The 5,580-nt window shown below is 50.0% G+C and overlaps 1 long non-coding RNA gene across 1 annotated transcript in view; it reads right to left on the bottom strand.

Moving 5' to 3' along the window:
• Positions 1-2,810: 2,810 nt before the first annotated feature.
• Positions 2,811-5,580, bottom strand: part of LOC106724413 — a 3,302-nt gene continuing 532 nt past the window's right edge. The window contains exons 2-3 of the long non-coding RNA XR_001360201.1: positions 3,826-4,003; positions 2,811-2,855 (exon numbers count right to left, since the gene is read on the bottom strand). This is a non-coding gene — a long non-coding RNA (uncharacterized LOC106724413). The remainder of the gene's footprint in view (positions 2,856-3,825; positions 4,004-5,580) is intronic.

Below are 5,580 nucleotides of genomic sequence, written 5' to 3'. Positions count from 1 at the left end.
TGTCCATGGCATTGCCCTTGCTTTTGCCACACCTGGACTGCTCTCCCTCCAAAGCTGTGGGCAGCGGCTTTTCCTGGCCACCTGATGCTCATACACATCCATTCAGTGTCAGGCTTCAGGCCCGATCACATTCTGTCCTTTCCCTGCTGTCTGTCTAGGTGGCACTTGCTGGCAGTGTTTGCATCATAGTCCTTTTTGTAAGAGTTGTTGCCTCCCCTCCCTCTGGAGGGTAAGAGCCACACAAGCAGGGACCTGGCCTGCGTCACTCATTGCAGTAGTCTTTCAGCATCTGGCTTGTCTGGAGAGTTGGGAAGTTTTGGTTGGATAAAATAGCTTCTTCAAATTACATCTTGGCATCCCTGCATTAGCAAAGTTTAGATTTTAACCTTCCGTCTAATTTATGCTTAGTTTGAAAAGAGGTAGACAACTTGTTGAGCTGCTTTAGAGAATCTCAGAGTATTTGTTTTATTCTCACCCTGAAGGTTGAGGAGAAAAAGGTGTCGGAGGTTTCATATTTACCTGTTACAGATGTTTTTTCTCCCCATGCAAGTGGGGGAGGGGGGCAGAGGGAGGAAGGGGAGTACACTCATGTCAGAGATTAGACCAGGAGTGTGTTCTGGCTCAAAGTGTGTCATGGATCTAAAGATAACTTGTCTGGTTGAACTGACTCAGCCACAAAAACCAAGCCTTGGAAAGCAGCACTCAGAAACGGTGTTGGCAGGAGCAGGAGTTGTACAACCTCTGGAGGGCGAATCACCATATCTCTGAAGTGCAAGTGCACAAACCTTTCCAGCCAGCAGTGCTACTTCCAAGAATTTTTCCTGTGTGCAGCATTGTTTCTAATAGCAAAAAGTTGGAATCTACCACCATCATAAGGCAACAGTTAAATAAATTATGGTGACTCCACACAATGGAATATTAAAAGAACAGGCCACTCTGTAGTACTGCCATGGAATGAGCCCCAGGATGCCTGGTTAAGAGGAGGGAAGAGGTTCATAGTACACTCACTAGTGTTGGTTTATAAAAAGAGGAAGAGGGTGGAGAAAAACGTATGCCTGTGGGTGTATGTGTGTGCATCAGTATCCACACACAACACACAAATGTGTATCAGTCACACCTGTGTGCATATGCCTAGGAGCTCTCTGGGGAACACGCAGGAACCTGGTGGCCTGGGCTGCTTCTGGGAAGAAGGCGGGAATTACTGTTCACTGTAGACCTTTTGTACCTTTCGAATTTTGTACTATGTACATGTATTATCTACTTAAAAATAAAGTTTTCAAATTTGGCTTACTTTTTAAAAAATAGAAATAAGAACAGATTCTCATTTAATAAATCTGCTTTTCTTAAGAGAGCCCTTGATCCAAAAGTAGTTAAGCTTGCCTTTTCTTGAGTCTTGGAGGAAACAGGGTCGTGAAAAGAGGGCTGTCCTCTTCTGGAGGGACAGCTTTGGGGAGACGAAGCAGTGAGGATGGTTCTGCTCTGATTGTGTGGGAATGTGTTGCGGGGAGGGGGAAAGGGGGGAATGGATTGTGAAGTGGCTATGCTCTGGGAACAGACTAAGGCTTCTACGGGGTTGTCTCTCATGAGGATCATAGCACAGTTCTGGCTTTGGGGTTCAAAAGGTAGAGATGGGGCTGACCGGTGTGGCTAAAGTGGTTGAGCGTTGTCCCATGCACAGAGAAGTCACTGGTTCGATTCCCAGTCAGGGCACACGCCTGGGTTTCGGGCTTGATCCCCAGTAGAGAGCACATAGGAGACAACCCATCAGTGTTTCTCTCTCACTAGTATTTCTCTCCCTGGCCCTAAGTTTATCTCTGCTTGGTGAAGAGGCTTTTGAGGGCATTGTTGTAGTTCTTATTAAATGCTATGTAATTCAGGGGGTTGAAGAAAGAGTTGGAGCAGCCAGGCCACAAGAATGCTCTTCCAGGTGGGGGGCAGGCTGCAGGCAGAGGGGGCTGATGGGCTCCTTCAGGAAGAAGGGATCCAGCACAGCACAAACATGCCAATGAGGGGCCCAGCATCAGGGCCGCCCTCTTCTGCTCCCACCACAAGTCCCAGCTCGCCAGAAAGGCCACTGCTGGGCGAGGCGTGGCGAACACCATCTCAAGCTCCTGAGGCACCTCCTTCACCTGGAACAAAGCAAACACAGAATTAAAGTGTAGCCCTGGCTAGTAGCTCAGTTGGTTAGAGCATCATCCTTATATACCAAGGTTGCAGGTTCAAATCCTGGTCAGGGCACATGCAAGAAGCAACCAATGAATGCATAAATAAGTGGAACAACAAATAGATACGGGTTTCAGTGATATCTCTCTCTCTCTCTCTCTCTCTCTCTCTCTCTCTCTCTCTCTCTCTCTCTCTCCCATTCAAAAATAAACAAAATGACACTAAAATATAACATTGGGTACGTAGTACAGCAACTGGGTGAGTACAGTGACATGGCCACCACCTCCCCTGCAGCCTCACTCAAGCTGCATTTAAGTGAAAGGGCTCCTGAAACTGGAACTTCACATCAGGTCTGAAGGCTCTCTAGGGAGTGAGAGTGGCGGTCCCACAATGTCAAATGTGATATAAAAAGGAAGCAGGCAGCTCAGAGCAGGAGCGCCTTGGTGTCAGACCCAGGCTGGGTCCCAGCTCCGCAGACTGTTCTCCGTCTATGAAGCTGGGTGCCCAGAGCCCCTCCCCTGGCCGAGGCTGTCACGGAGGTGAACTGGGACTGGGTGCTGGGTATAGACACAACCCCTGGCCCGTGCACTCACCCATCCCACACTCATGGAGTGGGCTGGGGGCTGGGACTGGGACCCCAAATAGGACAGACACAGGCCTGCTCCTCACAAGGTTCACAGCTGGGAGGCAGCCTGTAAACATTAATTGGAAAAAAATTGTATAATTATTGTGCTAAGTGGATTCAGAGTAAATCCTGGGATAATTCTGTATTGCCTAGCTTTTAAAAAATCTGTAAATGCTTTTGTGGTAACAATTAGCTTCCATTCAAGGAGCCTCCGGCACACACTCCACCCCTCACCCCCATCCTTCACTTAACTCCTACTTACCTCTCGGGTCTCAGCTTAAGGGCCACCACCCCGCTGCGTGGCCTTCCTGACCCTCCTAACTCTCACATTTTCCTGTTTGGTGCCATGTTCTCTTCTTTTCAGCGATTTGTGTGATGATGGGTGTGATGTCTGGCCCAAGCTGAAGGAGGGCAGGGACCGTCTCTCCCTCGTATGCTACCTGTCTGGCAACAGCACCTTGGCACCTGGTAGGTACGCAGGACATGGCTGCTGAATTAATGATTGAGCATTACAATAGAAAGTCCACGCCTGCATTTCTCTTTTTTCCCTGGAATGCAGTCAGGCATAGCCATAAATGCTGCCGAACACACACAGGCCAGAGGCTCCAGGGCACATGGTTAGACACATGGAAGCAGCTGTGAGGACAGCCACACGACCATGGGCACTTCACACTGTCCACCCACATCCACTCTTTTCTCACCCGGGTCACGGTGGCAAAAGCTGAGTGGGTGGAGGAGTTTCCAGGAGGCCTGCCAGCCAACCAGGACTCCTCACTCTCAACACTACTTTCAGATTGGGTGTCATCTGCTCCTTCCCCCACCACCCGGCTCTGTTTATTGGAAAATCACTAAATCGGCCTGCAAACAGGTCACAAAGATGTGGACAAAGAAGTCCTTCCCTTGGCATGTGTCCACCCAGCGTCCTGCGCCTGCCACTTGGAGAGAGAAGGAAAAGGCAAGTGATTCCAGCAAGAGAGCAAGCAGCACGTTCCCTCCTGCCCTCTGCCCCTCCGAGGCCTGGCTTGGCAAACACTCACCCTCGGGCCATCAGAGCCCCTCTGTAATGAGCTGTCCCACGTTCTCCCACAGGCAGGTGGGAGCTGCTTGTCACCTTCCCCTTTTCCAAACAAAGCCGACCAGTTCCCTCGTAGCAGACCATCATCAAGTCACCAAAGGAGTCTTCGTGGTCAAACCCGGCATCGGGAAATCAATCGCCTGGGAAATCAATCGCCTGTGAATATTTAGCCATCTGATGTCCGGAGGGAAAAATGGTATCGGAACTTGAGAGGAGGTGGCAGATAATTTGTTTGTTTTCACTAAGCTCATTATGGGCACTTTTCCAGCCATTTCTCTGCTGACCTGAAGGACCTCCCAGGCACCGGATTTCCCCTACTGGGTAATGCAAACCCCAAGTCCTTGTATGTTACTGAAGCGAAGAAATGGGGTAAATTCAGTTCAGAGGATCCTGGGGGAAGAGAGACAGAAAGGTCTAGTCCCAAACGCACTGGCCCCCACCAGAGCAGCCTCTAGCAGCGCCCGCCCACCAGGGCTCCACCGCGGGGCCCGCTGGAGCTGTGCTCACAGCTCTTCTCCTGAGCCTGCCATGCCCTCGGCAGTGACCGTGACGCAGGAAGACAACAGAATGTCTCCAGAAACAGACTCCAAATCAACCAATCAGGGATGATGCTGGTTTGTGAGGAGGCTGGCTCATTTGGCTTTTGTTGTTTGAAATGCAACATCCAATAAGAAACCAAAAACATGAAGAACAATGGCCCAAGAAGCTACTGTAAAACAGCCACTCTGCTCAATACTTGTCATTGGTGACTGATTCATCCTCACCAAACCTTTGAGGTGTTATCTCCATTTCACTGTTGAGAAAACACTCAGAAAGGTTAGATGCTTTATCCACGGTCAAGGTTTGCTTATTGTTAGAGCTGGAAGTCAAACTGGACCCTCCATGTTATTGTGCACCGTAAGTAAAAGTGATCCAACGGAATGGGTGCCCACAGAACCTGCTGTAAGGGTCACGTTTATGCTTGGGATGCCTGCGGAAGAGACGTCTGGAGCTTCCTGAGCAATTTCTAGGGCCTCCGGCAGCCAGCTCTGGAGCCAGCCTGAGTAGTTTCCTCCTTTGATATATGTCTCAGTGGCTCACACCCTGACTGAGTTATAATAGCAACCGTGTAAGGAAGAAATGAGGAAACCCAGGCTCAGATCAAGTTAGTGATTAGTCAGGATTCCCATCGGAGCGGAGCCCCCATTTCTACACCTCTAACCATGAACAACCTCATCTGGACAAGTGACTAAAAACAGGGCTCCATACAGGTTTCTGGTTGCTCCGGGCTTCTGTGCTGCTTGCTTACAGCACTTGCCAACGTGAACATAGAGGATTGGCTCAGAGAGCCAAATATTTTCTACTGTGGCATCGTCTGAGACTCTGGTATCAACTTGGGCACAGCAATCAGACAAACAACGGAAAGAAAAAACTGTTTCAAGTCCTGTTTTAAAAGTCAAATAAGCTCTACTGACTTGGCTTTTTTTTTTTTTCCTTTTCACCAGGAAGGACACAGGGCAGTAGGAAGCAGTGTAACCCGTGGGGTGGCTTTGGGGAAGCAGCAGACAGCACTGTGTGCCTGTGTGGTGCTCAGCCTGGGAGGGTAACGGACACAGGACGGGATCAGCCGTCTCCTGGTGCACCGCTGTGCCCAGCTCTCCGGGAGGGGAGAGCACTTGCCTGGTCTTGAGATCCTGCTCCCTGTGACCTCTTCTCCACACCCCCCACACCCCACACC

This window comes from Myotis brandtii, unplaced genomic scaffold (genome assembly GCF_000412655.1).
Source record: "Myotis brandtii unplaced genomic scaffold, ASM41265v1 scaffold824, whole genome shotgun sequence".
Classification (NCBI taxonomy): domain Eukaryota; kingdom Metazoa; phylum Chordata; class Mammalia; order Chiroptera; family Vespertilionidae; genus Myotis; species Myotis brandtii.
The sequence above is the reverse complement of the archived record's forward strand: the minus strand, read 5'-3'. Positions and strand labels throughout refer to the sequence as shown.